Source organism: Clarias gariepinus, chromosome 11, assembly GCF_024256425.1.
Source record: "Clarias gariepinus isolate MV-2021 ecotype Netherlands chromosome 11, CGAR_prim_01v2, whole genome shotgun sequence".
Taxonomy (NCBI): Eukaryota; Metazoa; Chordata; class Actinopteri; order Siluriformes; family Clariidae; genus Clarias; species Clarias gariepinus.
Window position 1 is genome coordinate 16,946,982 of NC_071110.1, and position 14,721 is coordinate 16,961,702.

The 14,721-nt window shown below is 37.7% G+C and overlaps 1 protein-coding gene across 1 annotated transcript in view; it reads left to right on the forward strand.

Moving 5' to 3' along the window:
* The first annotated feature begins 1,324 nt into the window (after positions 1-1,324).
* Positions 1,325-14,721, forward strand: part of cuedc1b (CUE domain containing 1b) — a 28,517-nt gene continuing 15,120 nt past the window's right edge. The window contains exon 1 of the mRNA XM_053506960.1: positions 1,325-1,557. The gene's annotated coding sequence lies outside the window, so the exon portion shown is untranslated. The remainder of the gene's footprint in view (positions 1,558-14,721) is intronic.

Consider the following 14,721-nt stretch of genomic DNA (forward strand, 5'->3'; position numbering starts at 1 on the left):
TATAGTCAGAGTATGCTTAATAAAAATAATAAGGCATATTTAAGGGGTTGTTGCTAGATCTGGCTATCATTACAATCCTTTTCAAAATTCTGTTTCTCAAAGTTACATGGAAGTTTTGTAACAGCAACAGATATCCCAACATAATATAAATTTACTGTTGGTTTCTTATAGGTGTTAGTCTTTTTTTTATGACTGGTCTCTTGGGATTAAACAATGCAAACTATAATAACAGGAAAACAAGCTTGTAAAGAACTTTAGCCCTTTAAAGAACATCATCCTGGACCTAAACTGTCCAGTGAGAGGAACGTTCTGGAATGTAAAGCAAAAATAGACTGAATATTATTGTACACATTTTAATAATTAGTTTAATGTTTTGAAGATTTTTTTAAATAAGAATGTGTGGGATTTTGTTTAGTGTATTAAAACATTTGAGAAACCATATTGTACTGTTAAAACCTTGTTTTGTTGCAAAATATGAGGATGAGTCAATAAATGTTATCTGGTTATATTAAAACTCCTGTTGGCCATCAGCGCTTTCCGTCCAAGGCTATTCTGCAGGTGTGAACAAATGACATCAATTTATTTGTAACTGCGGTGTGGGCAACAAATGGTTGCCCAACTTATGATTTGCACTAAAGAAGAGCAGCATGCAGCGATTAGTTTTTCTTGTGGTCGAAGGGTGTACCTGGTGCCGAAACAACAAAGCCTAAACTTTGGATTAAAGGCAGAGGACTGCTGTCACCCCATCAACTTTTACCTGTTTGGTTCTCTGAAAGCAGCCCCACGGGGACAAAGATAATCTGCAATGTGGGAGAAAACCCAGAAGTACCCGGAGGAAACCCACCAAGCACAGGGATAATATGTAAACTCCAGGCACACACACCCTTAGGTGGGAATGGAATCCAGACCCTGGATGTGCAAGGGGAAAGTGCTAACCACTAAGCCCCAGGGCTGCCCATTTATCGTTTCCAAAAACGGATCATTTTTTACTCACCTTTGTAGAGATTTGGAGGTTAAAATTAATTTCCTGAAGGCGGGTAATTTTTCATCCCCGTTGAGACCAGAGGAGTGTGTGTACAGAGGGTTAAAATTACACAAGGGTCAAGTTTGCAACATGTATGACCAACCAGACTTTTTTTCAAAAGAAATGCAGGGAAATGTATGAATTAATGTTTTTTTTTAGGAGAATATCTCGCGGTGATGTAGTGTTTGGAGAAAACTTTGGGGACAGGGATGCATTTGATGTGTGTGTCCACTAGGCAGCTGTCTGCTCCTTTGTTCCTCTGAAAGTCTGATTTTAACCCCCACGGTCTTTTCTCCTATGTTTGATTCTCTCTCTCTCACACACACACACACACACACTGTGATGTCGCTCTCGCCGGACTCGAGCAATAAGAACTAACGTTACATACAGTCGGTGTGTATCACTGATGGTTTAAACCCATCCCTGTCTCTGCGGAAGGAAACGAGGCTTCATTGTGAATATTTTCACGGTAGACTGGAACGCCGACGCTGTGCCGCTCACCAGCTGCTCTCTCTCTCTCTCCCGCTCCCTCAGTAAGTAGCAGTGTGTTTGGATGTTAGCTTGCTAACCATTTTTATTTACAGGGTTTCTCAACCTGTTATCATTGTTAAAGCTGAATATTGTTTTTCCGAGGTCCGACTATTAACCTGAACAGCGTTTTAAATATATATATATATATATATATATATATATATATATATATATATATAGTTTATTTGTTGTCTATGACACGACTGTTTTGAAGCAGAAGTCCTGCATGTGTTCACGTAACTCGAATCGTGGGCCTCCTGGATCATTATGGCTCTCTGCTGCTTTATATCAGCTCCCGAGAAAACCAACACAAACGGCACACACGCATAGTTTAACCAGTGCCGCTTTCCGTTTTATAAACACCGTGCACGATGGAGGTGTTATATTAAGTATTAAATTGTACACGAATCTCCTACACTTTTTTTCCCGACAGTCCCTGGGCTAAATCCTAAACACATCCCTGTTGGATATAAAGCGCCCCAGATAGGCTGCAAAATGCATTCGGGTGCACTCGTATGTAGTGCACTCCTACAAGGAGTCAGGAGAGGTTTGGAGTGGAGACCTTGTCCTGGTCAGGCGCTAATGCTAGCTATCGTCCAGTGTATTACTGCAGCTAACAGATCACAGTCTAACAGATAACCGTTAAAAAAAAAAGTTTTCGTCTTTTTCACTTCTTTTGTTGTTGTTTGATACTGAAACAGTATCAAACTGTACAAGCAGTATCTATTAAGACTAGTGATGTCTGTGATACCTTTTTGCTTTATTATCTCATAACTATAATTCCTGTCAGGAATTCTCTATACTGAAAATCTACCTCTTATAAAGTAGGTTCAGAGTTTATTTTTAAAACAGAGTGATCAAAAAATCTTGCAATGACTTCTGTGGTACTTCTATTAGACTTGCTTGCTATAAACGTCCATTTAAATCAATTTGGTTTGAATCTTGGTTGAATCCATTCGACTTGGATTTTATCTGGGAAGTGCATTACAAATTTATGAGGTCTTTTTTAAGTCTTGTCAGAGAGAGACAGCTGGTGCCACTCCCATTCCCCATTAAATGTTTGTGTGTGTGGCCAGTGCCCTCTTTTTTGTGCTGCTGAAGACTCCAGAGAAACTTATAGGTCTATCTGCATACCATCCACAACAAAAATCAGTACAGGACATAGAGGAAGACTTTTCTACTTACGCCTTAGGCAGGAACAGGATGTTGGTGGAACCCTTTTGATAACCTCCCTATTCACTAAAGATCAGTTTGCGTCTGTGTGTTCTCCCAATATAGACCTAATTGTAGTTCCTGGAAAGGAGTACGTGCTCAACACTGCCATGCACATGATGCTGTTTCTCTCTCCTTTTTTTTTAAAAGTCTTATCACGAAGAACATTGTTACTCTAAGTGTTTTGCTTATTTTTGTTTGGCACAAATGCATAGACATTTCCCTTATGTAATATTTTCTGCTTCCACTTTTTCTGTTTATTTTCCCTGTTTGTCATTTTCCTTTGCCTTACGATCATATTTTATTCCTCTTTTTCATTATAGTTTATCCTCCTTTTCTCCTGTAAAATTCTAGAGAAATATTTGTAAAATCTTAGTGTGAATATCATCCCTGTAATATTCTCAGACATCGTCTTTAAAATGAATTCCTTAACTTTACTCCTAAGTAATATCTTTTTTCTGGGCTTAACCTATTCAGTTATTTGTGTCGTCTTGGAAGGGCTCCAGGATAGGAAAGGAGAAGCATGGTTATTTACACCTCTGTTAGGATTCTGTTTTGGCACCAAAATAATAATTAGGATGTCTCTTTTCATCCTACCGAACCAGGGCATTACCAAGATGTGCTTCATTTCAGGTCCAGTTTTTGCCATCAGTTTAAGATTAATGTGTGCACAGGCTCACTTAGCTTTTAAATAAAAAAAGATTAGTAAACGAATGCATGGAAATGGAGGACATGCATGGAAAGTAAGCTGAATACCGTGGACTTCAGACAGTAAGAACCTTAGTTCAAAAATGTGCAAAATGTACTCACTGCAAGCAATTCCTTAAATAATAATGATTAGAGGCACAGAGGGACTACCAGTAAGTCAGTGTCTCTGCTTTCTCTGTTCTTTTTCTATTAATACACCAGTCAGCCAGTTAGTTTCACTACAACTTACAAATGTTTTACACCTCCTTGATTGATACTGGATCCAAAAACAGGAGTGCAGTGCACCAGTACACCAGTCTTTCAGCCTTGTCTGTACTATGTCATTATGTTCTGTCTTAGTGCTGCTTTGCAGTCAGATAGCTTTTGCCCGGATGCCAAGTGAATACAGTGGAGCAGCATGGTCTGTGTGAAGTGTCAAAAAAAGTGTGGAAAATCTGACGGCTTTTTTCCAAGAACTTTCCCAGTCAGCCTGTTTAATTTATGAGTTTAGCTCACAATTCTCTTTATGACTGCTCTTTTTACAATGACCCATAAGTACAAAAGAAATGAACAAACCACACACATCCATCGCGCATCAGGAAATGGTGGGTCTGTATTGAATATCTGCTGATCATTGATGATTTATACAACATGCACACGGTATAACAAGGGTAAAGAATTAGCTGTTTATCGAGTTAGTCTAGTAACAATCATATAATGATAAGTTAGTTATTGTGGAGAGGAGTAATTATGAGTAATTCAGCTTCCTTTAAGTAGGTTTTTGGTTTTCACAATCTCAATAATAATAATAATAATAATGTGAATAGCTGACGGTACGTCAAAAATAACATTATATGCACTTACATATATACACTAACAAAACTGCCAGATGAATTAAAAAAACATTTTAAGGTTTTTGACCGAGCATCCATGGGATGCACCGGACAGAAAAGTAGAATCAATGAAGCTGCTAACATCCCTATGACATACACCTCAGCACGAATCCAGAGGTCAAGTGGAGCCATGCTTGAGAGACCAGAGAATAAAGGGGAATCTAAAACCCCTGTGGTTTTAATGTGAGTGGTTTTAGAGTTATGGCAGATTAGTGTAAATGTCATTGATAAAATTGAGATTGAATAAAGATTCACTTAGGATCTTATCTCTTAGCTCTGCATTTTCAGTCGCTTAGACTGATGCACGCTGCAGTCGGTCATTCACAGTCCCAATCATGTCAGGATGAATAAGGAAGGACCAACCATTTCTGTTTAGTGTTGACGTGTTGATTTTATTGTTATTCTGCAGTAACATATGTATTACGTTCGCTTGTCCTGTTTTTATGTGTTGGCACTCAGAAAGTCATCCTGTAAGGGATCAAAGAAATTTCTAAATGTGCCCAAATTAAAAGCAATAAACATTCTGTAAGGTTCCTGTTTCTATTAGTCTCCTTGTGTCTTGCTCTCGCTGCTTTGTTCCTGCTGATGGTTTCTTTTTCTTATGATTTCTGCTTTCATTGTGGAATAAATAGCCTAGCAAGCTGACCTGCCTCTCGTCTATGATAATTCTCGCTTCCTCAAGATAGCTTCGTCTTTAACATCAAGCAAATTTAGGGTCAAGGCCAAGGGGAGTTTAATAAAGTAGCATCATGTTTAAATAGGTTTTTATCACTGCTGATTCGACAAACTTTGCTATATATTTTCACCTTTGCTCAAACAGCAAAGTCCTATGATTGTAATATGAAGCTCTGTAGTCAACCTGCTTATGTTGACATTATGTAAGTGGCATCCTACTTTGAAAAAGTGCATCTTCACACATAGTGTCCTGATGTGGGCGTATGAAAACTGACCTTATCCACTCTGTTTTGTTTTTGACAGCTGTTGAAACATGCTGATCTACAGCCTGTTTGTAGATCCAATAGCACGAGGCAGGAGTGCTTTTCCCAGCTGGGAAGTCGCACGCAACATAGACCTGGCATCAATGTAAAAGCTGTTAAACAGCATTAGTACAAACAAAAGTTTGTAAAAAAAAAAAAAAAAAAATCCATATATAGGGCTAAGAACATTGTCTAATATAATTATTGTTCTTCAGAGAACTGAGCTGTAATTGTGAAATACGATTTGACAAAAACTGAGGACATCATAATTCACTCCTCATGGCTTCCTAATTTTGGACATCTAAATCATTTTTAGAGAAGTAATTTACTCAATCGTTAACTATTTAGTTGCACCAAATATATGAAATATACTTCCATTTATATCCCAGCAGATAAGAATTAATTTATAATATTTATATTGCAGCTGCATAAACTGACAAAAAACTCACATTGATTATTTTTACATGCAATTTAAACTGCAATGTTTAACTACAAAATCTACTACAGATCTACATATCTAGCCTAACACCAAGGAAAAGGACAAATGATCTCATAAGATATTTGCCAATATTTATCAACTCAAATTGTTTAAAGAAACAAAACAAATTATTTAATCATTGGTAGAGTATACGTAAAATTCACAGGTCCGTATTGTGATGTTAGTTTTATGCGATCAATTGTGCGCCATTCTTTTATATTATTTCAGAACATATCAAGGTTTCCTGGTTTTGTAATGCTAGTTTCCATAACCCTTTAGAATCTGAATGTTGGAAGTGAAATAAGCACTGTGGGTCTGTGAAATCCATGGGTATTGGTAAAGTGGTGATATTGACAAAGTTTCTGACAGCGTCTGTATGGTATTAAAAACTCTCAACATCTGGCAAAGTCTCTTGGCCCACTGCTGGTCTACATACAGGATGTGATGCTTTATTTCCCTTCTTTTCCCATAACTCACATCACACACACTAAATCCGGGTTTTTGTCTAAAGTAAGCAAGAGGTCGACCACAGTGTTGGGCGAATTGACTGAGTTTTACATTTGCTGCCTCAAGATGATTGAGACATTAGGATGATTATTTTTTTTTATTGCATTTAGTCCTTCCAAGTATTCTATACCAGGTTCCAAACAGCTTGATGAGCTTCATATGAATCCATCAAAAGCCCCAGAGTACTTTGGGTATTTGTACTGTTAGTTAGCACTCAGTGACTTTATTGTTTGATGTAACTTAAACATGTTCTCCAATGTGCTGTAGCTTTGTCTTATTTTCCCTTTGCAACTACTTTTGCAATTATTCATTGTGTAAATACTTCTATTCAAAACAAAAACCAGGAAATGACTCATAATTAAAAACGGCCTTAACTGCTTGGCTTTGTGCTTGGCAGAACACTACCACTGAGCTGAGCTTTTAAAATTTGTAATCTGTGATATTGCTACATGTTTTTACTCTTCAAGAAACTTACTGTATATAGCCAAACATGTTGATATACTGAATAAGGCAAAACTGTAGGTATGTTACTCTAATCCTTACAAGCAGTTAAAAAATTAATGGAGATTAAGAGTTGTACACAAACCAGTATTAAATTGTCAACGAGCGGCAGTGAGAATAACAAGTCGAAGTTCCAGGGATATGTCACAAAAGATTATAGATTATAGATGGGTGATTCCATCTCAAATCAACCAGTGGGTTCCACCACATGATCACAGATTTTGCTGATTTTTTCACCAATTGTTGGTATTGGCATGAAAATAAAAAACCCCAATTTTTTTGTCCCAACTCCCGCTCGTTAAAAAATGGCAGCCATCTTGATTTTTGGCCTCGACGCGCTTCGAGACGTGTCACGCCCCTTTTTGAAATCCTTTTTTTTTTTTTTAGATAACTCACTTGCTGTATGTCATATGGAGATGAAACTGGGTATATTTATGTGATGTTTCATGTAGATTCAGATTCTGCAATCAGAATTTGGCTATCTCTTGTGGTTATGGAGATATTTCTGAAAAACCATTTTTTGGGGGTACCCCTTTTCGACCCCCCAGAACCCAAGGTCTGCATGTATATATGTCACTCAAAAAAATAGGGGTTACTTCACATCACCTTATCTTGAAAATAAATAAAAACCAGAGTTGTGTTATGCCTTGTTTTATAGAAATCTTTAAAAATGAATTGTCCAGGTTTTGCAACATTTTATGATTTGACACACAGAAATGTACTGCAATATCTGTAGAATACTTCTCCTTTTAAAGTAAAAGTAACCTTAAATTCTTCTGTAATGCATATCTAGTCAAAGACTGTTTCTCTTGGAGTTCTTTTAAATAAACAGCTTGGGCCTTGGCTGTATAGTGATGAGCTGTGCAGGAGTCACATTTTTCACAAAGTCTCATAATAAAATCAGACACAAAGACATGTCAGAAATTTTGCCATGGCTTTCATGATTCCACTGCTTGAACTGAACAGTGTCATCTGGGTCCAAATCAGCATTTTCAAATATACCATCAAGATTAGGGCTGGGCCATATTATACCTTTCACGGTAATACCAGTACAGTGTTAGGCAATAATAAGCAAAATGAAATATCGCGATTGAATAGGGGTAAAACGCGCATGCGCAGTGCCTTTGTTTTCATACATTTTTATGGGGGAAAAGCATGGCGGCGGCGGAGAATGAGAAGGGCGAAAGCGGATCGTTGATGAACCAGAATTGGTTTGTAAAAATGGTGCAACTTCAGTAGTGTGGAACTGGTTTGATTTTCGCCCGTCAGATACCCAACAAAGCACAATTTTTTGTAGAACATAACAAGCAAGCGGGTCGTCGTGGCATTTACAGAATGTCTGGGTTGAAAAAGAGGGATCTCATTAATTTCAACGCATCTGTAGCTTGAAGAAACAGCGTTTATTTATTTATTTTTTTATAAAAAATTAAATTAAATAATTGAGGACATTTCTGTACCTAATTGAGGTGTACCTCTTGGGGGTCTCAGATCTGATTATTTTGGTACCAGTTTGGGGGTCACCAGGTCATATGACCTAGAAGCTATTGAAGAAATAGCTTTTTTTTAAATAGAAAATAAAATAAAAATGAATGAAGACACCTGATAAAATCAGGTGTACCTTGTGTGGGGCTCTAATGAGATTATATTGGTACTAGTTTGGGGTCACCAGGTGACATGACCAAAAAGCTATTGAAGAAATAGTGATTTATTTAATAAAAATATATAATATTTGCAAATTAATTCACAATACTCAATTAATATTATATATTAACCAGATGAACCAGAATTGGTTTGTAAAATAGGTGCAACATCAGTAGTGTGGAACTGGTTTGGTTTTCGCCCGTCAGATACCCAACGAAGCACAATCTTTTTTAGAACATAACATGCAAGCGGGTCGTCGTGGCGAAGGGAGGAAACACCACAAACCTTTTTTTATAATTTAAAGCAGAAGCACTTGTTTGAGTACAACAAAGCTGTTAAAGTACGTGAAAAACCAAAAGCATAAGCCGTAGCATAATTTATCCATGTTTTTTGTTTGCTTGTTTTGTTTTTACTCAGGAGTTTTGAGTTTTATTATTTGACCTATTTATTTACCACACTGCAGTTTTATGTTTCAAAGCAACTCTTTTTAAGTTTTGTGTATATTATACATGGTTATGCTCAGGATATGTCAGCGCATTTCCACTGGAAATGCCTTTTGGTTAAATTGTCAGCAAGGAATTTGCATTTGCACTGTTAAAATTTTATATAGCTTTAATGCACATACAAACAGCTGCTAGTTAATAGAAAATAAGTTGATGGGGTTTTTTTTGCACTAAAAGTTTTGGAATTGTAAAGTATTTTGTCTCGTGTCAATCATATCGTCAATTATATCGTTATCGCAAATGTTCAAATATATATCGTGATAAATATTTTTGGCCATATTGCCCTTCCCTAATTAAGATAATCAGATAGTTTTGATTGGGGGCCACTGCTTACGCCTGTGCAACATATAGTCACGAGAATCCAAAGAACAGACAAGCTTTGCCATCAAGTCTTTGTAATCAGATTGTGATTAAGACAACAAACTACATTGGAAAGATTCAGTAAAAGAATTAACATAAATGAAACACACTCAATTAGTACGAAGAAAAAGATGATGCAATCACCAAGTTCCTTGAGTGCGAGGTCACTCATGGAGTTGGTTGGAGATAATTCAACTTTCTGATCAGTATGAACCTGAATGGTTCAGTTACAGGATACTGTTTGACAGTGATACATGTATCTTACATGTACCACCATAAAATAACACATTTACTGGTAGATAAGGCCTATTGTGTAGATCCATGTACATTCTCTGTATATAAAATGTGTATCAAATTGTAAAACATTTGCAAAACCTGGACAATTCATTTTTGATGATTTCTATAAAACAGGGCATAACACACCTCTGGTTTTTATTTATTTTCAAGATAAGATGATGTGAAGTAACCCCTATTTTTTTAAGTAACATATATACATGCAGACCTTGGGTTCTGGGGGGTCGAAAAGGGGTACCCCCAAAAAATTGTTTTTCAGAAATATCTCCATAACCACAGGAGATAGCCAAATTCTGATTACAGAATCTGAATCTACATAAAAAATTACATAAATATACCCAGTTCCACCTCCATATGACATACAGCAAGTGAGTTATCTAGGAAAAGAGGATTTCAAAAAGGGGCGTGGCATGTCTTAAAGCACTTTGAGGCCAAAAATTAAGATGGCTGCCATTTTTTAACGAGTGGGAGTTGGGACAAAACAATTGGTGGTTTTTATTTTCATGGCAATATCAACAATTGGTGAAAAAATCAGCAAAATCTGAGAGGTGATGGTGGAAAATTTCTCTTCCACTGGTTCATTTGAGATGGAATCACCCAGATTCATTGTCAAAAAGTTCTGAAATGTTTGCTATTGAAAATCATTGTGCATAATTTTTGACATTAGGCTTTTGATTATTGATGAGTCTTTTTAGTGAGTTATCAAGAGCTTCATACTTCTGCAAGAACTGTTGAACTGCATAACTACGGAATAGGATAAGGGCTTCTATAAATTCTGTCTTTAATTTTAGAATCCTGACCAAATTCTGAGGCATGCTTAGGAATTCTGAGATAAAAGTTAGTTAGTAAGTACATATTTATGGTTGCCGTAATCCTCTTCCATAACTAACATGCCATTGATTAGCCACATACCTTTCCCATGGCTTATCGGCAAACATGAAACTTGTTTATGTGCTATTCTTTTTTATTATTATTATTTTTACTTTATCCTCTCCTAGTTCGGACATTTGCCAATTCCCACCCTCTCCCTAATCACAACATATCTACGCCTGAGGAAGGGTGAAGACTAGTGTTTGCTTCCTCCAAGGCATGTGAAGCACACCTCACAGGATGGTTGAACATGCGAGGAGGAAAGTCCTGAGCAACATTCTTTTAGTTGCAGTCTTGTGCAAAATTTATAGGCGCATGTAAATGACTGCTGTAGAGCAAGGATGCCTTTTTTTAAAAAAAGTATAAAGCTCAGTAAATAGTAATTAATTATTATTATTTGGTGTGACAATGCTTCAAAACCTCTTTAGTGTCAGGTACAATTTGCGCAGCTTTATGAGGAAACTAACTACTCCACCTATCAGCCATAACATTATAACCACCTATATTGAGTGCCCCCCCCCCCAAAAGGGGTGTTCTGTCACATTTCTATCACAACCAGCATTTAGCTTTTCATCAAGTTGACCTACGCTAGTGTTTCTGTTGGATCAGGCTACACGGTCCAGCCTTTACTCCCAATGTGCATCGGTAGGCCTTGGTCACCCATGGCCCTGTTGCCAGTTCATTCCTTAGATTGCTTTTGGTATTTCCTAACCACTGCAGACCAGCAACATTCCATAAGACCTGCAGTTTTGAAGTTGTTCTGATACAGTCCTCTAGCCATCAAAATTTGGCCCTTGTCAAAGTCACTCAAATCCTTATGCTTGCCCATTTTTTTTCATCTTTCAACACAACTCATAAAAAAAAGGTTCAATTGCTGCCTAATATATCCCACACACTTCCAGCTATGAGATATTGAAAATGTGGCTACTGTGAGTAGGGCCAAGTTCTAGACAACTCAATCAGTGCCAACTCCAAAACTGCAGCTCTTATGGGATGTTCCCAGGCTGCAGTGGTCAGGACATACTAAATTGATCCAAGGAGGGAAAACCAATGAACTGGCAACAGGGTCATGGCGGCGAAGACTCACTGATGCACATGTGGAGTGATGGCTGGCCATGTAGTCCGATCCAATAGAAGAGCTCAGATTGAGGAAAAGGTTCATGCTGGTTCCCATAGAAAGGTGTCAGAACATACAGCGCATCACTGTTTTGCGACCTACTCAATATTAGGCAGGTGGGTGAAATATTATGGCTGATCAGTGTTTTACTGAGCATCCTGCAGAACCACCCGCAGTCTTACCGATGACTGTCACACCTGATCTTTTGTTGCATGCAAAATCCAGCAGGGGGGCTGGGGCTGGGTTCTGGCTAAAAAGTGGCCACTTATATAATGTTTTTTTTTTGCATACAAATACTTTTCTGTAACATTTAATTGACTATATGAAACTCTAAAAAACTGTTGCATTATAATGTTCGAAACTGTCGTTTCTTGAGATTGACACTTCATGTTATCTTATCAGATTGCTTGGTATTATTTTATATTAAAGAATATGAAAAGGATTTCTGATATTCATACTGATTTTCAGTAAGGAGAAATTACGTGAAATTTCGAGACAGCTACCTGAAAGTCGAAACTAAACTACAACTGCTAAATTAATATTTATTTTTTTTAGAAATGAGATCATATTCTCCCAGGGAGGGATGGAGATCACTGACAAACTAGACAAACTTTTCTACCCTAAAAAGTGTTCCAACCACACTGATTTCAGAAAACCACTCGGCCAACAGGGTAATTTTTTTTTTTTTAAGGTTTCAAGGATCCACTGCTGGGCAAAAACAGTGTAAAAAGAGGAACCTTGTATGTAGGTCATATGCAATAGCAGAAGTATACAGTACATGCAATTTATTGAAGTTTATTCTGTATGTGAGTTTTAAAGTTTATATGGAAAGAGAGACACGTGCAACATGGAGAAGCTAAAGCTTTGCTCTAAAGGGATTAAAGAAAACACCAGCTCATATTTTCTTTTATTTTAACAAGACAAAATTCTATGCATTCTATTGTTAAAAATAGCAGTGTATACATTCCGAATTAAACTCACTCACTCTCACTCATTGTCTATACCGCTTTATCCTGTATTCAGGGTCTGGGGAAGCCTCAAGCTTATCCCAGGAGACTTGGGGCACAAGGCGGAGTGTACACACTACGTACAGTTTGAAAATGCCAATTAGCCTAATCTGCCTGACTTTGGTAGGAAACCCACGAAGCACGGGGAGAACATGCAAACTCCATGAACACAGAGATGTTAATCGAACCTGGGCGGGAATCGAACCCGGACCCTGGAGGTGCAAGGCGACAGTGCTAACCACTACATTACCGTGCCACTTTCCGAATTAAACTACTATGTAGAATTATGCTCTTTGTACTAGTGGGTTTTATGCATTCTTAAAATCTCAGTTTGCTGATTATGTAAAATGCTAACTCTCTCATGTGATGCAGGCCTACTGCTGTACATTGATATAACCTGTACAATGCAAGAAAATTGTATTCAGTGGGGGAAAGAAACAAGAATGCAAGGATATTTTTGATTACATTTTTCCTATGTGGTTTTTCACAGCTTTAAATATTGAACATTTTTGTATAAGTACAAATATTTTCAGCGAATTTTGAGGCCAAAAAAACAACAACAAAATAATAATTTATTAAGCATAATCAAGGTTAATGTTCAGTTAATCATACTGATTAGAGGCCATATCACCAATCACTGCTATATGGCCAAATGTTTGTGGACACCAAACCATATCTTACATCTAGGAATTTTTAAAATCCCAAATTTAGTCTGGCTTTGCCTTGATGATCATCACCACTTTTCTGGGAAGGCTTTCCACAAGATTTACAGGCATGATTGCATACTTTACATAGTGAAAATAAGTATTTTTTACCAAGTATTTGGTTACCTACAAACAAGCAAGATTTCTGGCTTTCACAGACAACTTCTTTAAGAGGCTCCTCTGTCCTCCACTCATTACCTGTGTTAATGGCATCTGTTATCAGTATAAAAGACACCTGTTCACAATTTCAAACAGTCACACTCCAAACTCAAAGATCAAAACATCAAAGAGCTGTCAAAGGGTGGAAATAGGTATAGGAATCTGCAATAGGTAAGCAGCTTGGTATGAAAAAATCAACTGTGAGAGCAATTATTAGAAAATGGAAGACATACAAGACCACTGATAATCTCCGTCGATCTGGGGCTCCATGCAAGATCTCAGCCCGTGCGGTCAAAATGATCACAAGAACTGTGAGCAAAAATCCCAGAACCACACAGGGGGACCTAGTGAATGACCTGCAGCGAGCCGCCAGGGACTCAAATCCTGCAGTGCCAGACGTGTCCCCCTGCTTAAGCCAGTACATGTCCAGGCCCTTCTGAAGTTTGCTAGAAAGCATTTGGATGATCCAGAAGAGGATTGGGAGAATGTCATATGGTCAGATGAAACTGAAATAGAATTTTGTGTTTGGAGGAGAAAGAATGCAGAGTGGCATCCAAAGAACACCATACCTACTGTGAAGCATGGGGGTGGAAACATCATGCTTTAGGGACGCTTTTCTGTAAAGGGACCAGGGGGACTGATCCGTGTAAAGGAAAGAATGAAATGGGGCCATGTATCATAAGATTTTGATGAAAAACCTCCTTCCATCAGCAAGGGCATTAAAGATGAAACGTGGCTGGGTCTTTCAGCATGACAATGATCCCAAATACACCGTCCGGCCAACAAAGGAGTGGCTTCATAAGAAGCTTTTCAAGGTCCTGGAGTGGCCTAGCCTGTCTCCAGACCTTAACCCCATAGAAAATCTTTGGAGGGAGTTGAAAGTCTGTGTTACTCAGCGACAGCCCCAAAACATCACTGCTCTAGAGGAGATCTGCATGAAGGAATGGGCCAAAATACCAGCAACAGTGATATGTCATAAAACACTGTGATGGCCGACAAAGGGAATATAACAAAGTACTGAGATAAATTTTTGTCAATTTTGTTATTGACCAAATACTTATTTTCCACCATAATTTGCAAATAAACTCTTTAAAAATCCTACAATGTGATTTTCTGGATTTCTTTTCTTATTTTGTCTCTCTTAGTTGGGGTATACCCATGATGAAAATTACAGGCATCTCTCATCTTTTTAAGTCGGAGAACTTGCACAATTAGTGCCTGACTAAATACTTTTTTGCCCCACTGTATATAGTGGC